Genomic DNA, 25395 nt, shown 5'->3' on the forward strand with positions numbered 1-25395 from the left:
TGGGCGACGAACGGGTACGGCGGCAAGGAAGATCATCCACGGCTTGCTCGGTGCTGGGAGAATGAGTGGGGGGTACAAGCGCCCCCACGCTGCGCTCAGCAGTGGACATTCCCCAGCGAGGCCCTCGAAACCTTCCGGAAGCCGCTACAGCCGCACGCGGCGGGGAATTGCCGCACGCGGCGGGGAATTGCAGCCCGCGGCGACGAAAAGCGCGGGCGCGCGCGACTGAGCATGCGCGGACGGAGGCTGGCCGGCCCGCTTTNTCTCCCAGCCCTGCGGGTCCCGGGCCCCGGGAGCGTTCGGTGTCTGGCGCCCGTGCGTGATGACGCACACGCGCGCCAAGACGTGGGGACGCAGGCGGGCCGTAGAGAGCGTGAGTTTCCGCGTCTGTTTTGCACCCTTCGCGTCGCTGGTTCTGACTGGTGTCGCTCGTCGTTTTCCAGGGTCGTGGCGCCGGGCTTGGAGGGGGGGGGGGCCGCCGCCNCGTCCGCACCCGGTCTGATCCTGGCACCCCGTCATGGACGCGCTCGGAGGGTGGGCTTGGCTCTGGCGGGGGGGGTTTAACAGAGTCCTTTCGAAAGCAGGAAGTTTAAAGTGACGTTGCATCAGCAACAACTTTCAGTTTCAGGTGCTGGAAGAATAACTTTGGTTTCTATGAGCAAGTGTGTGGCAGACACCACTCTAACCTAAACAGTGGTATTTCTCTGACTAGGGGATAGGAAATCCGCCTGTGAAGTTAACCCTTTTTCTGGTCACACTTCCAAACCTGTCCAGAAATGGATCACATGCTTTATTTTTCCAAACTAAGCAATAACTTTTGAAGACAGAGGATTGCTATTAGGAAGTATTGCATAGTCATGCCTTAATCATCACATTGTGTAGGCTTCTTTACAGGACACTCAGTGACAGCTGTAATTTGCCTCTTAGTTCTCTGCAGTTGCTTCCTAAAAGTTTGAAGTCCCACATTTATGTCTTTTTTCCCCTCAGGTCCAATAAACTATAAAGAGTTAGAATTTGCTGCTGACATGGCAGCTTGGGGAAGGAAATAATTTTACAAAGAAGAGCTGAAAATTGAGTTCCTAATTGTCCCATGACTACTAGCATCAGCATCACCTGGGAACTTGTTGGAAATGCATATTTGGGGATCTTACCTCAGACTTCCTGAATCAGAAGTGTATTTTAACAAGCTTTCCAGTTGATCCCAACTGGGGGATCAGCATGAGGTGTTGCTGTCATGATAAAGAGTAGCTATTGTGAAGTCACAGAAGGGACTTTGAATCCGGTGAAGCCTTTCCTAGGTGTAAGACCTTGGACAAGTTACTTAGAGGCTTCTTCACAGGGCTGTAAGTATTCACCGTGAAAATGCTGGGAAAGGAAAAATGAGGTGCCTGGGTGGCTCAGGTCATGATCTCACGGTTTGTAGTTCTGAGCCGGCAGGGTTCTGCATTGACAGCTCAGAGGCTGGAGCCTGTTCAGATTCTGTGTCTCCCTTTTTCTCTGTTTCTCCCCCACTCATTCCCTCTCTCTCTGTCTCTCTCAAAAGTAAACACTAAAAAAAGAAAAGAAAAAATTCGGGGCACCTGGATGGCTCAGTTGGTTAAGCGTCTGACTTGAGCTCAGGTCATGATCTCGCAGTTTGTGAGTTCAAGGCCTGCATCGGGCTCTGTGCTGACAGCTCGGAGCATGAAACCAGCTTGTGATTCTGTGTCTCTCTCCCTCTCTCTGCCCCTCCACCACTCATGCTCTGGCGCGCGCTCTCTCTTTCTCAAAATAAATAAACATTAAAAAAGTAAAAAAAAAAAAAAGAAATTTCAGGGAAAATGTTTAACACTAGCATACATAGAAAATTCTAAAAGATGAGATGCTATTTAATAGCTCCTTAGAAGTACATGAGGTTTCGGGTGCCTGTGTAACTTGGTTAAGCGTGTGACTTTGGCTCAGGTCATGCTCTCATGGTTTGTGAGTTTGAACCCCTCATCTGGCTCTGCACTGACAGCTCGACAGCTCCGGCTCAGAGCCTGGAGCCTGCTTTGGATCCTGTGTCTCCTCTCTCTGCCCCTCCCCTGCTCATGCTCTGTCTCTCTCTTTGTCTCAAAATAAATAGCAAAAATTACAAAAAAAAAAAATTGCATAAAGTTAAATACACACATAGTTTGTGCTGGAAGGATTTTCATGGGGTTAATTGTGCATTGCAGCACATGAATATTGTGACCAGGGGCTTAGAGGGGATTTTGTTTATTTCTGGATTCTAGTCACCGTCTGTATAAATTAAGACTGTTGGATGCAGGATATTTAGTTGCAAGTTACAGCAGTGTGTGCTATTACCCATGCTGCTGCCATTTTTTGTTTTTGTTTTGTTTTGTTCTATTTCAAGTAGGTGTCCTGTTCCATGTGGGGCTTGAACTCACCACCCTGAGATCAAGGGTCACATGCTGTACTCCTTGAACCAAGCAGGTGCCCTGGGACTGAGTATTTATAAGAATGACTCAAGTCATTGTGTTAGGGAATGGTTTTTGGTCTTTTCAGTTTAATTATACCTTCTTTTGTCCTAGACCTTGGTAAAGAAGTAGGGTGGATAACCAGAGATAAGCCTCAGCTCTGGAGATGAGAGGTGTTAGTGACTTGCAAGCAGAAGACATTTCCACGCTTATCTTTCCTTCCCATGTGTCACTGGCTTCACCAGCAGAGGAGACCTCATACCCACCACTCCCTATACCTCTATTCTGGAAGCATAGTGGGAGCAAATTTAAATGTGCTTTTCACCTTTCACCTGCCAGGTTCTCTGCACCCCCCCCCCGATTGTCAGTTGCAATGTTTACTTCAACTTTTCCCTTTTCAGGGGGCCAGTGTTGGCGAGGAGAAATATTTAGGATTTGAGGCAGTTGTCATAAAACCTAGACTCATTCCAATGTTGAGAAGTGTCAGAACCGCACCGTGGCATAAACATGTCACTTCGATTAGAGCACACTGCTCCTGAGCCACACTGTGGCTCCTAGACACTGTCTGTGTGTGAGTTTTCAGATAAAAACAAGTCGCTTTGGATATCAGCTTCTGTACATGATTTTGTTACTACTACTACTACCACTAATTTAACACTGTGCCATTATGAAACATTCATTGCTCAGAGGCCCCCAAATTTTCTGGTTCTCTCTGTCAGAGAGGCAGACCTATAGCAGTGGTTTTGGTCAGGTCGCCTCTGCTACGTACTGAGTTTGTTAGACAAATTAACATCCTCTCAGCCTTAATTTCCTCTCTTATAAAGTAGGAGTCATGGCGTGTACCTACCTCAGGACATTGCATTAAATGAAATAAAGTGCCAAACATGTCTGCCATGTGAAGGCGTAGAGGGTCAATAAATGCTGCATGTTGGACAGGGGGAAAAAGGCTAACCTAACCTTGTCATTTATTTCCTCATGCTATTTTAATAAATGAGGTACTTTTATTATTCCCTAACTGTACTGCTTTTCTTTTCAAATGGCCATATCCTGAAGTGAAGAGTCAAAGCTTTCACATTATTATGAGTGAGAAAAAGCAAACACGTGGAGAAGGTTAGAACTCTGAAAGCTGCTAGAAAGACATTATCTTCAGTTTCATCACCACAACAGAGCAACTTCCATAACATCGTTTTGGGTGTTTATTGGAAGTTCAAGGTCCATTGAGCTTGAGGTCCATTGATTAATATGTAAGTATCTTCAGTTAGTTAACCAGGACAGTCCGCGAGAGAAGGGACGGGATGTTCCAGGAGATGGACTGACAGCGAAAACACGCACCACGTATTATGTAGCATTTTTTAAAAAGTAATAATACCGCATATTTTTGTCTATATATTACATATGTATATATGAGTGTGGAAAATACTTGAAAGGAGCCGGACCAGGTCATAATTTTGCTTACTTGGCAATGTATCATAATACAGAGATGGGATAAGTAATCTAACGGGGGTACATTTATGTAAAGTTAGATACGTGCATGTGTAGATAAACATTCTTCTCATAAACCATTTAAAAGATAGAAATGATGCTTGAAAAAGATAGATTTCTTTTTATGCTACATTTCTAGTCATAGAAGCGGTGGTCCTTAGATTTCTTGGTTTTTTTTTGTTTTTGTTTTTGTTTTTTTTTGTTTTTAGGAGGCAACCCTCTTTTGCAGAATCTTACCTGAATTGCTCAGGGAGGTCAAAAGGCACAGCACTGCCTGCTGGTGCTCATCTCACGTCTTTGGCAATGACATTCCAGGATATTGCGTGTCAGACTCTTCATCTGTGGGATAGAAATCCTCGAGAGAGGAGTTCTGTCTAAAAAGTCCTTGCTTTAAGAATTATTGTGAGTGGGATTCACAGGCTTGTTCTGAAGACAGTTCCCAGGGCTGTCAGCCAGGTCTTCTCATGTATGTATGACTTCTCATGTAGAGGAGCGAGTGGTTATTAAAAAAAAGAAAAAAGATCCAGCCTTCAGTCTGACCCATAGATGACAAAACTAGGAGTCTGTCCTCGCTTTTTGAGAAATCATTGCCATTTTTATTTTTTTATTTTTTGATCCCTCCTAAGCTGTGACAGCTGTATCACTGTTAAAGCTATTTAATATTTTAACTGGCTGTTGTTTCACATTACAGACGACTCAAGGAAAAAGAAACAAGAAGTCAGTGGAAATACATTACTTGTGTTTACAGTCCCTCTGTTTTTTGTTGTATGAAAGCAGCTGGTTTGCAATTTAGACGGTAAAGGGTTTTTCTTAAGGAGTTAATTTTTAGTTAATAGTGAGCTTTCATAAGAAAAATAATCTCAAATGCTAAGTATTTGTTAGATTGTTATTAATAGGAGCGATAGGAATATCACATTGTCTTTTTTCACACATTGAGGAGGGTTTCCTGGTGACAGCTGGAGTGTGGGGGAGGGGGAGTCACTTTCAATCAGCCAGCTGCTCTGTGCAACATCATGATGGCGATATTTCAAAGCCTGTGGGATAATTTTGGCTGTATTCAGAAAAGAAAATGTGTCAGATTTCTGGGAAGCAATAGATAGTGTACAAGAGCCGTGTAAGAGCCCTTTGGGATCGAGATGATAGTCAACTAACAATGTGTGCATTCAGGTTTGCGTGCCGGTGTTATTTTACCAGCTAGTTTCTTGGACATTGTTACATGCACATCATAATTATAAAGCAATAAAGTCTAGTTCCATGGGGGGAAAGGCTCATTACTGTATGGAGAGGAAGGGATATTGGAAAACAAACTTTGGGAGTGCGCTACGTGCTTTCACATAATGCGCTCTTTCATTTATTCTTCACAATGACTCCAGTAAGTAAGTGGAATTTTTCTCATCTATGGATAAAGAAACAGACGCTCAGCAGGATTGATTATAGGATTCGCCCAAGGCCACACACTAGTAAACAGTGGCATCCGTATTTGACCCCAAATCTGGCTTCAGCTCCAGGAATGTTCTCATTATACCAACAGCTGTTTCTGCATGGTGTAAACTTGCTTATGCATTTTCAATCCAAAGCCACAGTATCAGGATAGTTATGAATGAGATTTACATACATATTACAATGACTTCAACTTTATATAAATAATATATAGGGGTGTGTGTTGGCAGCTCCTTCTAATTTTGGATTTTTTTTTTTTCCTTGAGGGAATCTGTTGGGCAACACTAAAAGAAACTTAGCCACATTTTCTTATGTTACAAATACCAGCAATTCGCAGTCATGTGGTTGTAATGAATCATTTTGCTTCCAAGTTTGAACAAATGTAGTAATAAGTATTGTGCCTCCTGCCCATGTAGTCCCTCCCTTCCTACCAAAGTATTCAGGAGTACCTCATTTCTTTCAAGGTATGTTAATTTTGTATCAAAGAGGGACTTTTTGGCCTTCCAGATTTTTAGCTTGTAGCTATTATGTCCACCAAGTGATGACTTAATCCTGTGTGTGTGTGTGTGTGTGTGTGTGTGTGTGTGTGTGTGTGATAGAGACTGTGCTGACAGCTCAGAGCCTGGAGCCCATTTCAAATTCTGTGTCTCCCTCTCTCTCTGCCCCTCCCCCACTTGTGCTCTGCTTCTGTCTCAAAAATAAATAAACAAAAAATTTAAAGAGAGAGAGAGATGGCTCTCCTGCTTTTGATTATGAGTTTCATGGATCATTTCATCTCCCTCCCCATTGCCCATGGGATAGTGCCTGCCCAGTATTTTCTTTCTTTCCTTACCCCACACTCCATACAAATCCTCAAAACTTATTTTTGCTTTTTTCTAGATGCAGTCCGTGCATCTTTATATGCATTCACGTTTTCATCCTTCACCACACTGTGGTGTCACTATTTGCATGTCTGCTCTCTAGGCTGTGGTGGCCTGGAGGGACACCAATTCTCCCTTCATAGGTGCTCATTTATTAAATGATAAGACAGTGAGATATAAAATTATATGCTCAATGCTTTTACTGCTATAGTTTCACATTCATTGGTTTTCTTCTTTGGGCTCATAATTAGAGAAATGTGATGGGTGATGTCTGTTAATGAGTTGCCTAACGGTGGGACCCAGGTAAATCCACAGAAAGATGCAGGATACTCCCATGATCCTTTCTCAAGGCTGTCAGGTTGATGAAGCCTCTTATTCAGTTCCTGTATTCCTTCTGTCCTCCTTCCTTCCTCTTTTTTCTTTTTGTTTTGTTGATAAATCTAAATGATTCCTGTCCCAATGTCCTAGTCAGAAGTTTTCATCAAGTGATAACATTTTATTAAATATACAAACTACTCGTATCTTCAGTAAAGAAGAAAGGCAAGGAGTAAATTTTAAAAATCAATAATTAGATGTATTCTTTAAAATCATCAACCTTGTGGGGCGCCTGGGTGGCTGTCAGTTAAGCGTCCTACTTCGGCTCAGGTCGTGATCTCACAGTTCGTGAGTTCAAGTCCTGCATGGGGCTCTGTGCTGACAGCTCAGAGCCCGGAGCCTGCTTCGGATTCTGTGTCTCCCTGTCTGTCTCTCTCTCTCTGCCCCTTCCCCGCTCATCCTCTCTCTATCTCTCTCTGTCTAACTCTCTCTCTCTCAAAATAAATAAACATTTTTAAAAAATTAAAAAAAAATCATCAACCTTGTATAAATAGAAGACAGATTTTAGACCATCCATTTTTCCTTTTGTGATGACATTCTTCATCCAGTCATCCCAGTTTATTTATTTTTAAAAGAAAGAGTGTGAGTGGGGGAGGGGCAAAGAGAGAGTGAGACACAGAATCCAAAGCAGGTTCCAGGCTCTTAGCTGTCAGCACAGAGCCTGATGTGGGGCTCAAACTCACGAGTGTGAAATCATGACCTGAGCTGAAGTCCAACGCTAACTGACTGAGCCACCCAGGTGTCCCATCCAGTGTTCCTGTTTAGACACTTAGTAGATAACTTTGCGAAGACTTTGACTTACTTATGCAGAAGTTGCTCTTGTTCTTACGTCCTTAGCTGGCTGTGCTCCTCTCTCTCTAGTGTTAGCATGGTTGGAGTAGACCTCTGAGATATTGCTTATATACGCATCATGGTTTGGTTCTCCCATGGGCTGAAGTGGTGCACCAGGAGATGGGAGCTGGTGTCGCTTGAATGAGATGAGGGTCTACTTGCCAGCCCTTGAAAAATGTACCATTTTGAATAGTGTTCATTGCAAACAACAGAAAGTAAGTAAACTCTGGTATCCAGATAGCTTATCTGAGAACAAGAGATTTGTTGGAAGTTGATGGAGAAGCTCACAGAATCGACAGAAAACGAGCCAAGCCTTGGAAAAGGATAGTTGCCAGGTGAGCTCTTGAGGTTCGGGTAGACTTGGTGGACTTGGACAGTATCTAAGGTAAAGCTCCGAATATGAGTTCCAGATGTTGTTGGACTTCATATCTCTACACAGGTTTTAGATTCCAGGGAGAGGGTTATTCCAACTCTGCTCACCATCACCCTTGAATCAGTGTGAGAAAGGACACCCTTGACTTTTGGTTCCCTCCCCCTACCCCAGGACCACATCCAGTGAGGCTGGAGGCAGCTTCCTGTTACTGAAAGAATGAAGTATCGATGCTGCTGGGCAGGCCAAAACTCCAAGCCTTCCCCCCCGCATCCCCCCCATGATTAGCAGACGTCCCACATGCTTTGTGGGAACATAAACCACATCTCTGAAGTCAGGCGTGCCCTTCTCCCTCTTGACTAGTTCTTGTGCTGGGAGGATTTCAGGCACATAAATAATTCATTAACAGTTCTTACACAGAGATTAAATGAGGGGATGGCTATCGCTTTTTCATGGACTTTAGGCAGATAAACAAAGAAGTCTGGCACAGAGCAAAGGTGAGCACGGAATTTACTTGAATCCCCTAGAAGGGAGTGATGGGGAGCTTTGCTGCTCCCCATGTGTCTCCGGGTTAAGGACCTATGTCTGAAGGGCTGTCAGTCGGAGAACTTTAATGAGGCCTCATTACACTAAGACGTGTAGTCTGTGAGAGAAGGGACCGGCTTATGATTGATACTGGAAATCATAAGTGGTGATGGATCACAATTGGGGTTGGCACTAATTTCCCCTCACCGCGGAGCAAAAGTCAAGATTATATACAAAATCCAGTGGTTTCATTTTTTTCATGTGTAAAGATAATCTAATCCTTTCTGTTAAGACTATAACACTTTAAAAAGGAGCAAAAAATTTTTTTTCCATCTGACACTGAAATTTTTTTTGGAGGCTCATTAATTTCTCAGATTATCAGATCATGTTGACAGGAACTCTGGTTTGAGACTTCATTATAAAATTCATTTTAATTTACAAATAACTTCTACTTTGATGTGCCTTCCATGTATGCCATCATATTGTTTTTAAAACCTATGCAGACTTGAATCATATGATGTAGTTTAAATATAGTGGATCATAGAAAGTGGAGAAGAATGCTGATTGGTTACTAAGTTATAAATATACTTGAAAGCTATTTAAAAATTTTAATCTTAGGTCGTAATTTATTTGTATGGATTAAAAACATTATCACTTCCCAATTTATGATTTTATATATGTAATCTCATGTAATCTTCACAAAACCCAATGAGCCTGCATCATGTCCTTTGACAGGTGAGAAACTGGTGATCAGATAAATTTTCTAAGGCATTTTGTAGAATTCTTCCCAAAGACCATGCCCTTAACTACTGTCCTATACTTCATACGTTAATATTACTCACCCCATTATACCTTTCTGACATTGGGACGTTTTTTTCCCAAAGCCTATCTGTTTACCCTGTTGCCTGACAACTTCGTTATGATCAGGGACTGTTCAAATGTGTTGTATTAGCCATCACCTTGTGCTTCTGTTTGCTGTGAATGTGGCAGTAGCTCCTACATTACCACAGTGTGCCCTGTGAAGGCTCTTGTCCTTTATGTCTGAGAGTAGCCTGACAGCCTTTCATGTTGAATTCAGCAAGACTGCTTTTTATGTAACCAAGCTGAGTGTTGCTTTCTAGGTGAAAAATAATTAAATGCTTTTAAAGATGTATTTGATTAACTGGAAGCTGATCTGTGTAAATTAATTATAACTGTAATGATGTCATAGCCTTGTCTTTTGTTATTAACCAGGTAATTGACCAGAAGTTTGGAAGCTTATTGTAACTGACAGTTAGTGGTTTGACCTTGTATGCTGTCTAGGAGTGAAACATGCACAATGCATGTAAATGCAGTTTTTTTTTTTTTTCATTGAGCTGCATGTATTGTCAGAGCATCTGATCTTGGGTTCTTATTTTTACTCTTTCCTTCTTTGCTGAAATTGCTACACTCGAACTAGATATTATACTGATACCTCTTAGTAAAATCATCTGGCCAAACACAAATGTGGTCTATGTCCTTGAGTAATTATAATCAGAGATAAACATTGGCACATTAAGGACATATGATCAAGCAAACAAATGCAAAGATTAAAGGAATCTTGATTTTAAATTCCATGTGAAGAAAGGCAGAAGAACTTTTGGTAGAGAAGACATTAAGAGGAAAAGTAAGGGCATATTTGTTAGGTTGAGAGAGAATTTGTCCCCTCTTACTCTAACTTGTCCAAGGATCTTTGAGTGATGAGGGCCTCTAACCTTGGTGAGTTTGGTTTCAGGTTGGGATTGTAGGAGGAATACATGGAGTGGAAGTGAGTAGTAATGGCTGACAAGCAGCACTGCTTAAGTTAGCTGACCTCCCTCCCTCACACTTTATGCTGGTGGTATAGTCAGCTGTGCTAGAATGGGACATAGGCATTCCTAAAATCACCGTGCTATGCAAAATCATGCTGTAAAAACCACAGGGCTTATGGTGCAAATGGTGGTTGGAGCAAAAACACTCAAAAAAACTTTGTCAGTGGTACATTTAAAAAGAAAAAAAGAGCCTAATAAAATGGTAGCACAGTCACACATGTTAAGTGGTTAAGAAATACATCAATACTACAGTAAATATGGCACTTGGCCTTGAAAAAGTCCTGAACTTTGCTTGTTAAAGTGGTTGTCAGAGGATTGGAGCTTGTGAATTCTTGTCAGGTGGTAGAAGAAGGATTATCTAGAATTGAAAGATAAGCTGTAACTGCGGATGTGGATGGGTGTAACTCAGAATATACTGTCTGATCTTAGGTAGGTGGTAAATGTTTGAGGTGTGTAAGTGGGTGCATTCAGTGAATTTCTGTGCGGCTTTCTTCAGCTGGGTGCAGGTTTCTGCTTTCACATGCATGCTGTTTCCTGTCTTTAAAATATCTTTCCTTCTTTTATCCACTTTTTATTTTTCAAACACAGGTGCAGGGGAGGTATTCTCTGATTTCGATTGACCTAACATTTCTATATTGGCACATCTTTGTACATTATTTGCCCATTTCTAAAAAGTGCTGCATTTAGAAATGACATAAGACACAATTAAGGGGGAGAAAAACAACTAAATGGCTAAGTTGTTCTCAGCAGGAGAAAGCAAATCCGTTTATTAGGAGAAATTAGCCTTTTTCTAGCTCTGATGGGATTTTGCACAAGGACAGTACGTTTGAATAATGTTTTACAATAATGTGAAGATGATTCCTATGTGACAGTCCCTTGGGTGAGACCAATGTCAAGACTTCTAATAATAAGAAGGTGCATTTATGCAAAAGTCATTCTTCAAAGGCAAAGTGACATGATGTGACCGTGATTTTGGAGACTTGGTAAAACATGGGGCTAAAAGTTGGGATAGTGATCCTTTATTCCAGCAATTCTTAAAAGGTAGAAAAGATATTTTTGCCTCTCTATGGCGTCATTCTCAGATTAAACCTTACTTTTTAGGGCAGGACTGGGAAAGATGGAAGAATGCCAACCAGGGTGCACTTCACCCCCCCCCCCCCCCCCCCAACCCCCACCCCCGCCCCNCCCACCACATACCCACACTTTCCAGAGTCTTTGGCAGCGAGGTGCCTGGCCCTGGTGGGAGAAAGTCAGAGAAGGCATGGAAGGCTTTTGATCCTCTGGTTCTCTCTTTGTAGAGCATATATGTATTCCACAGTGAGAAAAAAAATGACATTTAGGTTACTGTTACTTTTTTGTCTTTAACTTGATATTTAAAATTGATTTTTTGTTTTTGTTGGCTATGACTTTGATAATTACCAAAAGAAATGGGATATTTGAATGTTACTTTGTGTTACTTTCTTAAATATAGATCTACAAATTGACTTATATCAAGAAAACAAGTAGATTTGGGGTGCTTGGGTGGCTCAGTCAGCTCTCTGACTTCAGCTCAGGTCATGATCTTACAGCTGTGAATTCAGCCCCATGTCGGGTTCTGTGCTGACAGCTAAGAGCCTGGAACCTGCTTCAGATTCTGTGTCTCCCTCTCTCTCTGCTCTTCCCCTACTCATGCTCTGTTTCTCTCTGTCTTTCAAAAATAAATAAACATTAAAAAATGAAAAAAAATTAGATGTGATATAGTAAAGGTTTTCTGTAGTGAGATTTTCTATTTTTGAAATAATTTCAAAATGCATATACATTTGGGGATGTGTGATGGAAGTCACCAACTGCCCTTTCTTGAAAAACACTATTCTTTATGCTGAGATTATGTCCTTCCTAATTTTTTTGGTGGTTAAAGCATCATGTCTCTTATTGAAAGACAGCTGGTATCTTGCTTCAGCTCTGACATGTAAAGGGTTTGGGAATTGTCATCCCTGTCTTCACAACAGGACAAAAACTGAATGAACTTGAAAATCAAGATTTCATAGATCTGTCTTAAGGCAGACTGTCCCCACCAAATCTGAGAAGGCTCATATTGAGAGTCACAGCCAAGTTCATTCCTGTAGGAAAGGAAAAAAATTCCATTCCCTTCTATGCTCCTGGGTTCCCCAGTTGGAGCCCTGTAAATCAGACTGACAAGACAGATCAGTAAGAGGAAAACAAACAAGTTGCATGTGTGTTGTGCATACATTTGGGAGTACACAGAGATGAGTAACTTAAAGGGGTGGTTAGAACTTGGGCTTATATAGCATCTTAACGAAAGAACAATACATTTGTGGAGAAGTCACAAGATGAAGGAAAAGGACTTTGAGTTTCCATAGCAGGTAAATATGTGGGACAATTAATGGGAGATATGGGCTAGTTAGCGAAGTTTGTTATGTTCAATCTGCTGGTGCTGGAAGTTATCCCAGATTAACTGTTGTCCTTTCTGGGAGATAACAGAGGGAAATGCCTGCAAATTCGCATCCAGCCCGGAGGTAAATAGTGGAAGGCAAAGAACTTTACTTCTATCTCTGCTTGTTCTCCATTGCCTTCAGCTCAAAAAAATCCTTATGCCAAGTGACATATATCGGTGGCATGTTCTGCTACCCTGCACTTAGCTTGTTTGGAACTGAGGCCATTGAAGGTCGTAACTATTAGGACCATTTAAATGGTAACTTCAATGATTTTTTTTTTTTTTTTTGGTATCTAAGTGTAGACTGTTTTGAGAGTTAAAAACTCTCAACTTTTCTGCAGACAGACCTGACTCATCATTTCATTTTAAGAACAGAGACTGTAGAGCCAGATTATATCTGCTTGTCTATAAAATTGGGAAATAATAATGCCTGTGTCATAAAGTTTAGAGGACTGAATGCCATATGTGGAGTAAGAAAACTAAGACAATTTAGTAATGAGTTTGGCGTCTTTATCCAAAGGAAAACAATCTGTGGATGGGGAGGCACTGCCTCACGAGCAGTGCAGCACTCTTCTTTGAGGATTTTGGGCAAACCTGAGTGTTACAGGACATTAGAAGGGGCACTGTGGAAACAGGGCATGATTGGTCAGGGGGCGGGGATTTCCTTATGAGGCTGGCATGTCCTGCTTTCTGGTAAGTTAAGCTGGCTGAGGCGAAGATGGAGGCTTGTGAGTTCAGGTTTCCTTGACAGTAAGGCGTTTCTTGTAAGTGCAGACCGACTGACATTTAGGTGTGTGATCTGGGTCAGGCCATGAGCATGGCCTCTTCCATCTGTGGGTCCACATCTGTTAGTTAATTTTATCAAATCATAGCATACATGTATGTAAGATTTGAGAGCCGTACTACCAAAGACAAACTGGTAATGTGTGTGTGTAATTTTGGCCAGTGATTTGACTTTTCTTTTGACTTTGGCCTTTATTTTATTTATTTATTTTTAATTTTTTTTTAATGGTTATTTTTTTTTGAAAGAAATAGAGGGACATAGTGTGAGCAGGGGAGGGGCAGAGAGAGAGAGAGAGAGAGGGAGACACAGAATCCGAAGCAGGCTTCAGGCTCTGAGCTATCAGCACAGAGCCCGATGCGGGGCTCGAACCTATGGACTGCGAGATCATGACCTGACCTGAAGTTGGATGCTTAACCAACTGAGCCACCCAGACCCCCCCTCTTTTTGATCTGTATTTTAGAAAAACAATCAATAGAAAGTCTTTATTTAAGCCATTAAAACAATAGCTAAGATTTAATGAGTGTTTACTCTTAAACATTACTTGGCATTACTGTAAACACTTTGATGTTTTAAGTCATTTAATCCTTACATTTAGCTATTATTATTACTGGCCCATTTTACGTAGTGGGAAGCTGAGGCTTAGTTTAGGTGGTTTGCGTAAATTCACACAGCACACAGCTAAAGCCAGTCGGTGGGACCCATTTAGACTCCGGAGTGTGTCTAAACCCCAAGACACTCTGAAAACACACAGTTTGGAGGATATGATAACTGGGTCTGGTGACACCCTCTTGTCAGTTGTGGGCCATCCGTGCAGTGAGCTTTGTGGGACGTTAGTGCTGCGGTCAGAGAGCCTGTCCATGAGGAGCCTGGTCAAGAGCTGGGCTTGCAGTTGGGGAGGAATTGAACGGGTTGGGAGGAGTGGAAGGAAACGTGTCTCGGATCAGGGAGCGATGCTAGGGGGGCGTGCCTACATCCCCTTCATCCATCCTGACAGAACTCTAGCCTTTAGGACCTGTGGTTCTTTGGGTGTTTTCTCTGGCCCCTGACGCTTGCTTTGCCTGCTCTCATGAGCTACAGGTGACCGTGAGGTAAGGCAGACTCTCAGCCCTTTGGGCGATAGCACTGGGACATATCTATGCCAGCTCCCAGATTTCCCAGTGAGATTAAGCCCCCCCACCCATCGTGATGGCTTGCTTGATAACGCACACATTTTTGGCTGCTCTGCCTTCCCTGTTTTGCTTCCCTGCTCTCCTACTAGTCAGTTGTCTCCCAAATAAATGACCGTAAATCCCAAACGTGTGGCTTCCCAAAGAAATTACTTGCGCGGAAACCCTTGTCTCTGTGTCTGCTTCTGGGGGAAGCCCAAACAGTGTATAACGATACCAAAACAAGTCGCTGCAATCGTCAAGAGCGTGCTACTTCAGTCCTCATACCAACCCATTTTATAGATGGAGGAACCAAGGCATGGATTGGTGAGGTAATTTGCTCAAGGTAACTCACACAGCTAGTAAACAGACCAGCTGGGTGATCTGACCCAAGGCAGCCGTCGTAACCACTGCTTGCGCTGAGCAAAGACCCAGAGACAGGCACGGCCTGATCAGGCTGCTAGGCATAGGAGAGCAATGGAAGAAGATAAGGTCAGGTACTCAGTGTTTTAAGTTTAATAATCACAAGGGCTTCAAGGGAGCATCTTGGCAGGGGTCTCTTGTTCTGCCTTTACAAAGCTGCACAAGGGGTTTCTTTCTTTTAGTGGTTGCTTGGGTTGGATTTATGAACTCAGAATGCCCCTCATCTGGGTTTGTGCACGGTGATGTTTTTCCCAGGGTTGGGGAGGTGCAGAGACAAACAAGTCCTGATTGCCCTTCTGAGAGGCCACCATCTGGGTCTTGCACGTGGACGTATTTGATTCCTGGCAGTTTATTGCGGAGAGGACCTTTACACCCCACCCCTTCCTTTCACCATGATTTTATCCCTGAGAAATTCAAGGCAAGGTGACTTAAGAGGCTCTGTGTCTGTTTAGGATTTTCCAAATAGCCCTCCCTTGATTCCAGTGAAAATGTTTGAAAGCCACCCAGCAAATGGGCAACAGTAAATGAGTGAAAGTATCTGTGTGCACAGAAGGACTCTTGCTGGGGCCCCTGGGTGGCTCTGTTGGTTGAGGTCTGACTCTTGATTTTGGCTCAGGTCATGATCCCAGTGTTGTGGGATCGAGCCCCACTTTGGGCTCCACGCCAAGTGTGGATCCTGCTTAAGATTCTTTCTTTCTCTCCCTCTGCCCCTCTCCCCCAATGGCATTCTTGTCTTCCTCTAAAATTAATATATAGTATATATATATTTTATATACAAAGGAGGGCTCCTGCTTACTACAGAGTGACATACTTAGACTCTTCTGGTGACGATGACAGTATGAAAGCTGGGTAATTCTGTAGAACTGTTCTAGGTTTCTCTAAATCTATGTCCTTAGTTACCCCATGGAGTGAAGCACTTGTTGCCTGTCTCCTGTGCAGGGAACAATCAGAGCAACTTCCTAACTTGTTTGAAACAAGCAGTTGTGTGCACCTTGTCTTTTTCTTTCTCTGAGCCTGATAACTCTGCCTCGCCTGTGGTAGATGGTCAGTATATTGTCCGTCGGCTGATCACATAGGTGAGCTGGTTAAAATTTAGCCCCTTCCAGGGCGCTTGGGTGGCTCCCCCGCTTGAGCATCCAGCTTCAGCTCAGGTCATGATCTCATGGTTCATGAGTTCGAGCCCCACATCAGCCTCTGTGCTGTCAGCCCAAGGCCTGCTACTTTGAATCCTCTGTCCCCCTTGCTCTCTGCCTCTCCCCCACTCATGCTCATGTGCACGTGTACGCCCTGTCAAAAATAAACATTTAAAAAAATTATCCTCTACCAGGCTAGGATGCAGTTAAACTCCCTTCTCCCTGGAGTTGATTGATTTCTCTCTGTGTGTGTGTCTCTGTCTCTCATTCTCCATCTGTCTGTCTCCATGTTTGGGGCATGTGTTTGGAGCGAACCATAAGACTAGACTCAGACTTTCTGAGTGTTGTGTGCCACAAAGCAACTTGATGAGCCAACTCAACCGAACGAGATGGTTGTTCTTGGACATCTAGGACCCCAAAGCTAAGAGCATATGTGGGATGAGTAAAACCAGGACCGTGGGCAGATGTGGGAGAGGACAGGCTCTCTCGCCAGGAATGGTTTCTCTGGTTGGTTTAATCCTCCTCATGGTTTTTACCAAAGGCTTTCAAATTGCCGGGGATATTCCCAGTGTATTGCTCACCACCAGCAAGGCCTTGTCTTTTCCTTTCGCTTTGACAAAGCCTCTCATTCCCTGGAATATACTGTGGACTCTTTATTTCCTCTACTCCGCAGAAATAGACTGACGCGCATAGGTCTTCTGTTGTCATTGTTGTTGAAACTTACTGAGAACATTTCCTAAATCTGCAGCTCCTTTCCTGAGTCTCTTGCCTGTATGTGAAACCAGCTCATTGTTCCCCCAAGCCAGAGACTTTACCAGAGGTTTGATATCATGGGGCCCCATTATCAGAGAAGACAATGAAGAAGTCTCAGGTTCCTAGAAGGGCTTGGCCCAGCTCTGTAGCCCCAGCTGAAGTACTACTTTGAGAGCACATCTGTGACCAAGATCACTGAGTCAGATGGGACGGTGGAGGAGCATCAGACTGTGGTAGATAATGAGGGCAGGACCAAGACCCAGTCGCCCAGCAAGATGATCCAGAATCACCCAGCACTTTTTGTTGTCTTGTTTTATCTTTTACTTCTTAGGGCTTTCTATCCTCCTCCTTAATGGCTGGGCCAGGATGGGAGCCAAAGTCTTCTGTCTAACCTTCTGTACCTTTTAGGTGAAATCAACCAAACTTTTGCCCTAATAAGCACGGTGAATCTTATCGCTTCCTGAATATTGTTAAGAATCCACAGGATAGAACAGATTATCAGGTCCTAACTTGACAGTTTCTTTTGGTGATTCCATTTATTGCCATGGGGCATGTATTTCTCTGGCTGAGTAGATCATTGCATCATTTGAAATCACTTTCCCATATTTAATTTAAACTTCTCTTTTCATAGCTACTACCTTAGGTCTGCCTTAGTTATTTTTTGTGTGTACAAAATAAATTTTATTAAAATAGCTGCATGCAGCAGCTTCAGAAATTCTGATGGCTCTAGAATTTCTATATCTAAGGGTCTGAGAAGGAGAAATCTGGTTGCAAGTGTGTGTGGGGGTGTGCACAGGGTTGGGAGCCAGTAGCTAAGGGATGCCTTGAAGCTGTGTTTGGGTGGCAAGCATGCTCTTTTTAATTAGATTGTATGTTCATTTGGGTTATTTGGGGGGATAATCATGAAGATTAACAATCCTCTCCCCCAGTGGGCACTGTCTGCATATTTCTGAACTGAGTAAGTTTTACCAACTTTTTTCTAATCTTGCTAACATAACCCTTCTGCCCTCAGCAACTAAAGTTGCGTATGTCTCAGAATTTCTTCACATTGGTTTGCTTTCTAGGAATTTTCCTTTAAGATGCCTGTTTACTTCTTTTGAAATGTTAAAAATGTAATTTTCTCCTTGTAATAATTTTTGTAAATAGACATTGTATTTCAGTGACCCTCATTATTATTATTAGTTTCAAATGTTCATTTATTTTTGAGAGACGGAGTGCAAGTGGGGGAGGGCAGAGAGAGAGACACACAGAATCTCAGGCAGGCTGCAGGCTCTGAGCTGTCAGCACAGAGCCCCATGCAGGGCTCGAACCCACAAAGTGCGGATCATGACCTGGACCAAAGTCAGATGCGTAACTTACTGAGCCACTCAGTCACCCTGACCCTCATTATTGTTGAAAGCAGTATCTAACTTTAAATGTATTGCTATGCCTTATCTCTCTTGGTGAAATCTTTTCATAAAAAGAAGCCCCCTGCTAAATGGTTAAGTAATGAAATTTTTTCCCTCGTAATCACTTTTTTCTCAAGTTAGGTCTAACAAAATTTTACACCATATAAGTAGGGATTGATCTAAAAATGCAACATTGTTTTGTTCCCATTTTGTACTTTAAAAAGGTTCTCTAACGGGGCGCCTGGGTGGCTCAGTTGGTTACGCGTCCGACTTCGGCTCAGGTCATGATCTCACAGTTTGTGGGTTTGAGCCCCACATCAGGCTCTGTGCTGACAGCTCAGAGCCTGGAGCCTGCTTCAGATTCTGTATCTCCCTCTCTTTCTGATCCTTCCCTGATCACACTGTCTCTCTCTCTCTCTCAGAAATAAATAAAACATTTAAAAAAAAAAGTCTCAAACTTGAGTTTACCCTCCAAGAAGCATTTATGTGGAAGAAAAGTATCTGGCTTCATCAGGGTTCCTAGTCAAGGGGGTTATGTTAAAAGATACTGGGGAATGAAGCAGAACTTTGAACTACTTGCTGGACTGCCTCTAGTTCACCGCCTAGAATTTCCAGAGATTTTTATTTAACTGCTTACAGTCATTCGAGGCATTTGTTATACGTGGTGGACGTGCAGACTTTGGGAGGGCTTCTCATAGGAACAGGCCGTAGCTGCAAGGTTTGTAGGAGTGACAGACACAGGTTAAAGACTTGCCAGATAGCAGTACCATCTGGTGGGAAGAGCTGGATTTGAGTCCTTTTATAATCCAGTTTATGAGCATTACCATCTTGGTTTATCTATACAGGAAACATGGAATTTCTTTCTCCGTGTCATGGTTTCACACCAAAACTGCTGAAAGGATTTCTAGTACATAGGAGCAGTTGTGTTTGGAATGGTCAAATTAAAATCTAAGCTATGGGATGTGTGTGAAATTCACTTTGGTGACCTCTGGTGGTGAGAGCGCACCACGTGACTGTCCTGTGGAGCCGGCCACTTACTAAGCACCTTGGACAGAGAAAACCCAGGGCTGAGATGTGAGCATCCCCAGAAGTCTCCAGGGTGGAATCTCTATTGAGTTACTCCTCACGTGGGCAGCTCCTTGGCCTTTACTTCAGAAGGGGCAGCAGGACGGTTAGGTGATTTTCCTGGCAAGTACTTGGGTCAACCAGTTAGTCAATAAACACGGAACTAAGTTTGTCTTCAGACGATTGTGAGAATTACCTGAAACAAATTATACAGAACTGCTTTGAAAACTAAAAATATGTGTGTGAGATACTAGTTATTATTGGGGACATATATTATAAGACTTTGACTCCTAGGCTGAAATGCTTGAGGTGTTGATCAGATGACGATGGTAAAAATTTAAAACCTGCTAACACTGGTAATGTTTATTATGTGTGGTTAGTATGTTTCAGGCTTTGTCCTGCATGGTTTATGGATATTAACAAGGCTATGAGGCAAGTCTTAGTATTATTTAGGATGTATTTTATCAATGAGAGAACTTAGGCACAGACTGAGAATTTGACCAAGATCATGAAATTCCAATCAGTTGAGTCAGGATTTGAACCCAGGTCATTAAGCGTCAGAGTCCATTCTATTAACTATGATATTCTTCAGTCTTAGGATGATGTTATATAGAACATGATGGATTGGGGGCAGGGAATAACATGATGCGAGTGGATTTTCAGCAAATCTAGTCAGTTGTTATATAAGTGGATCAGGGGAAGAATGTCCAGTGATAAGGGCTTGACTTTTGGTCAGGTCTGTCACCACATAGTATATGCCCTCATTAATGGTTCCTCACTTGTCTGGAATATTCTATTCTTGTGTTATTTTAGTGGTCTTAAATCCCATCCCCCTCAGGGATCAGGGATTCTTCCTTACATTTGAATGATATTGATACTTAAGGCAGGCTATTATAAACAATGGTTCGGCATTATCCCATTAAGATGTGAGAAATCTTATATTTGTTTTCATTTGGAGAGATGGTAGATGAGGGAAAGAGGGAGGAGGAGGAGATCTTGTGTCATAAAAGCCCAATGTCTGGTAGCTTACCAAAATAATTTAGCCAGTTGGCCTTTGCAAGATAGTGTAATGGTTGTATAGAGCTGGGTAAGACCATATCTCACGTGGTTGTTAAGATGGAGCATATGAGCTTGAAGAACTGTGGAATAAATGGAGGTCTCAGTAGCCCTCAAAAGAGGAATTGTGCTTTCAGTTCCCAGTTTCTTCTGGAACAGAGACCAAGTTGTAGGTATTTCCACGAATAAAACGTAATTACTGAGAGTGTCACATGTTCATGACTAGCTCCCCATTACCTTCTTTAATACAATTTGATTTCAGTTTTCATTTTTTTATTCATGAAGTCATTTTTCATCCACTTGACTGTTTTCATTTCTTTGGAGCTCTCTGGCTTTAAAATGGAATAAGAGGGGCTCCTGGGTGGCCCAGCCGGTTAAGCATCCAATTCTTGATTTCAGCTCATGGTTTGTGAGATCAAGCCCCGCATTGGGCTCTCTAACAGTTGGGATCTCTGCTTGGGATTCTCTTTCTGCTTCTCCCCTGCTTATGCTCTCTCTCTCTCTCTCAAAATAAATAAACATGAAAAACTTTTTAAAAAGTAAGAAAATAGAGAGTCCTATTCTGATTTCTTTGGCTTTAAGATTATTGTGACTCAGGAAGCCAGTTAACAGATGCAGGTGGCCAGAAAAATTTGTCATTTATGTTCCACTTGCCATTAAACAATTATGGTACTATAAGACAAATTTCACCCTGTACCCCCAGGAACATGGTGTAGTGGCATGAAGCCACACCATCTACTATTACATTTAATATTTATATATTAAGTTAAATTTATTTTTCTTAATGTTTACTTATTTTTGAGAGAGAGAGAAAGCACAAGAAGGGGAGGGGCAAAGAGAGGGAGACACAGAATCTGAAGCAGGCTCCAGGCTCCAAGCTGTCAACACAGAGCCCGATATGCGGCTTGAACCCATGAAGTATGAGATCATGACCTGAGCTGAAGTCAGATGCTCAACCGACTGAGCCACCCAGGTACCCCTAAGTATTAAGTTTTAAAAGCATAATTTACATGTTATCCATACAACTATATATTGCATTTAACAACCATATATTGCCTCTAAGCTACACAAGCTTTTTGAAATGCATTCATGTATTTGGGAAGAGGAAACAAATTACTTTGCAAGCATTTAGTTAATAAATTCTTGTCTTTCACCAAATGCAAATACATGTTACACTATACCATTTTCTTATTTGCAAAAATATTTTGTAAATGTGCATTTTGTAATTGAGTTCTCTTGGGACCTAAGGAAGCTAAAATCTTTTAAGGAAAATAAAGTTATGCTAAGAAGTTTTATTGGATGAACAAAGAGTTTTATTATTTTGTGCCATACTAAAATGTTACCATCTATCCACCTTCTAAGAAGAAGTAGAGAAAATAATTTCCTAAGTTTTGATTAGAAAAGCCATGAATGATAGGATTCCTGAGAGGCTTAGAGGGGCAAGAAGAAATGGTTTGTTTAGTTCAGTTCATTCCTGGAGAAAGTAGACTGTACTAAAACAGAATAAGAAAAAAATGCATTGTGTCTCATGTATATTTTGACCAAGTTAGTGTGGTATTTATGATGCACTAATTTGTTGTCTAGCTTTTGTAATTTAAAAAGCAGAGGAAGTGCTTATGTTTAACATAATCTGCTATTTCCATACATTTTTGCTTTGTTTGAAGCAATACAACATACTAACAATTTTACAATATTTATTGTTATGTGAGTTGGCCCGAGCCAGGCCCCTGCTAGTGAAGTACATTTGCATTCACTCTCAACATAGCATATCGGGGGGGACCATGGTGCTAAAATTCTGGCAGTGGAGGGGCACCTGGGTGGCTCAGTCAGTTAAGCGTCTGACTTTGGCTCAGGTCATGATCTCATGGTTCAGTAGTTCGAGCCCTGCATCGGGCTCTGTGCTGACAGCTCAGAGCCTGGAGCCTGTTTTGGATTCTGTGTCCCCCTCTCTCTGTCTCAAAAATAAAAACATTAAGAAAAATTAAAAAGAGAAATCATGGCCACGTAAACAAAACAGTTTCTTTGTGGCTCCATCTTTCTTTCTGAAGCTTTCTTTGACCTGAGCTTGTCAAATTGTTTCTTGGAGGGAGGGAGGGAGGGAGAGAGAGAGAGAGAGGGTGTGAGCTTGTCTATATGGTTATGTGTGCTTCTCAATGTGTTTATATTGCGTTTTAAACAATAGAAGTTTAGACATTTGCTCAATGCCCTTAGTCATTAGGGAAGTCTAAGTCAGTCCCGCCTCACACCCACTCAGATGGCTGTAATGAGAAAGGTGGGTAAAAACAAATATTGTTGAGAATGTGGGGCAATTGGAACCCTCATACGCTGCTGGAGGGAATATAAAATGGTACAGAAATTTGGAAAACAGTTTGCCAGTGCCTCAAAAAGTTACACGTAGAGCTACCATGTGAGCCAGCAATTCTCCTCCTAGGTATATGGCTAAGAGAATGGAAAACATGTGTGCCTAACCAGAAAAAGATACATGAACATTCATGGCATCATTATTCATTAGAATCAAGAAGTGGACACAGCCCAAATGTCCCTCAGCTGGCCAATGGATAAACACTGTTACCATCAGATGCCAACTTGGGAATTGAATTTCTCACTGCTGTTTATTCTTGCAGCTTCAGTGTTCTGAATTCTTCTAGAACATTTTAACTGAAAATTGAGACCGACACCGCCCTAGTAAATGGTAATGATGAAATAGTTTCTGCTTTGTAAGTAGAATTGAAAATCACTGTAATTAGTTTTTTCCCCTTTTTATAAAACTCCTTTCTCTCCCTCTTGAGACACATTGGTTTCCCAAGTTAACGAATTCACTTTCTTTTGTTTGTTCTAGCCACTTAGTTTTTCTTATTACATACCTGTTTAATATTTAATTTCTCATTAAAAGTAAATATGGCTAATTTTCCTTTCAGTATTCCAAGAAGTCTTCCATTTCTCTCTGTCACAACTTTGATACAGTGCTGTCTAGTGTGTATTACTACATAATTAAAATGCCATTTTTTAATCAAGTAGTTGGGGCAAAACAACCTATTAATACATTTTAAATGGATCAGAGGTTTATTTCTGTAAAGTTGAGATAAATGCTATAAACACCATTCTGGAACTAAAATATAAATGGAATCATATGCATAGTTCTATGGGGAAGGTGGCTCCCATTTGCAGGAAAAATACTTAGAAGATGAACAGATCATAGCCCTTGCAGTTAGTCTTATTTATTGTATGTTGAGTCCTTGGGTAGATTACTTATTAAGCACTGACTATATAGCCAGTCATTGTACTAGGCCCTGGGTATTCAGTGGTGATCAAAACAGATAAGGTTAATTCTGCCCATTTCTGCTGTAATTGTGGCGGTCCTGGCATGGGAGCACCATGACTGAGGAAGATCAGAGAGGTGGGTGGGGTCCTATTTGTCATAGCATGTGGACATGGTAAGGAGTTGGGACTTTATTCTGACCTTAATGGTAAGCCATTGCAGGGGAATCCAGCTTCAGTTTTATAGGGATTACTGTGGATGCTGGTGGAAAACAGCTGGTAGGTATGAGGGTAAACAGAACCCAGTTAGAGGGTTGGTTGTAATTCAAGCAAGGTATGATTGTGGCTTAGGTCGGACTAGGGCTCAAGAGCTGGAAAGAAGTAGATTGATACCCGCTGTGGAAGAATTAACTATGTGTGGTGGATGGGATGTGGGGGTAGGGGGGCAATGGGGGGCGAAGGGCGGGTCAAAGATGTTTCCTACATCCCTGGCTTGAACAGCTGGGAAGTGGGAAATTCTGTGTCCTGAGATGATGGAGATGGAAGCAGAATTAGAGGGTATGATCCAGTGTTCAGTGTGGGGCAGGTTGACCGTGTGGGGAAGGACGGGTTTGAGGTGGGGGAGTGCAGGGACTAGCCTACTCTTCCTTGGGCTGTGGTAACTGCTTTGTGGCCTGGGTACAAGTTAGGATAAATAAATCACTTCCTAAACCAAACGCACTGAACTGGCTTCCAATTTATAGATGAGTTGCTGTAACCAGTCATGCCTCTGTGGTCTCCCTTATGCCTCCACAGTCTGAAGATTTTTATGTGTTTGATGAGCAGGACAAAATGACATTCGTTTGTAGTCAGTGCTCACTTACTGTGATCTCTTCCTTTGGTATTCCTAGAACTGCGCCTGCCTGGCACACAAGGTCAGGTCACAGATTTGATCTTCACATGGACCACGTAAATTTTCTGTTACCATGTTATGGGCTGCCTCCCTTACTTCGTGAGGCTGACTTGATAGCTTATACAGAAGGAATGTGGGCTTTAGAGTTGATATAAAATATGCCCCTTTATCTTTGCCACTTAAAACCCCTAACTTCCAATTCTACCCACACTGGTATTCTAGTGGCCTTTATTTGGAAATGTGGAACCCAAATGTATATTCTGCATGTCTCCCATTGGCTATAGTTATTATCTGCCTTCACATTAAGTATACATTTATTGCAAGTGTGAACCACATCATTTTATCCATCCTTTGATTCTCTACAGCCGATGTTTTTATGTCTTTCGGCAAATAGAAATGGATTATTTAGGGGCTGAGATTGTAAGTGTTGCTTTTTTTGCGGTACCTCTACTGCCTGGCACAGAGACCGGCATGCTTTTGGCACTTGATATTTATTAAATCAATGTGACAGAAGGAATGGCTAAGTAGACATTTTGTGAGGAGGGGGAATTCAGTTTTCAGAAACCAAGAGATCAGACAGGCTGTATTCTTATAAGTTAAATCCAGGTTGAAAAATTTAAATCTGGGGACTCAAAACGACAAAAAAAGCTTCTAAGAACCACGAGAAAGGAGTTCCGTGAGCGTGTGCAAAAGAGAGCAAGGATAGAGGAAAAGAGAAAAGCGGAGGAAGGGGATTAGAAGGAGGGCTGGCGGAGCAGGAGAGCACAGCGTCCAGGAGGCAGGAGCCGTCACCAGCAGCGGGAGATGGCGTGAGAAGGGATGTGGATGGAAAGGGATTTCTGGGTTTAAGCAGAAGTCAAGCAAGTGCAATATGAGCGTGAGCGCACAGTGTGCTATAAGATTGGGGAAACTCA

General features: G+C 42.2%; 1 protein-coding gene across 7 annotated transcripts in view; it reads left to right on the forward strand.

Annotated features, from left to right (window-relative positions):
* The first annotated feature begins 272 nt into the window (after positions 1–272).
* The window catches only part of RHBDD1 (rhomboid domain containing 1), a 129761-nt gene continuing 104638 nt past the window's right edge, over positions 273–25395 (forward strand). For 6 of the 7 annotated variants that reach the window (XM_077748617.1, XM_077748616.1, XM_077748619.1 and 3 more), the window contains exon 1: positions 273–373. The gene's annotated coding sequence lies outside the window, so the exon portion shown is untranslated. Of the gene's footprint in view, positions 374–1289; positions 1344–25395 lie in introns of those variants that run through there. The other variant, XM_077748614.1, reaches the window with a different exon arrangement.

Source organism: Crocuta crocuta, unplaced genomic scaffold (genome assembly GCF_008692635.1).
Source record: "Crocuta crocuta isolate KB4526 unplaced genomic scaffold, BGI_CrCroc_1.0 scaffold229, whole genome shotgun sequence".
In the NCBI taxonomy this organism is placed as follows: Eukaryota; Metazoa; Chordata; class Mammalia; order Carnivora; family Hyaenidae; genus Crocuta; species Crocuta crocuta.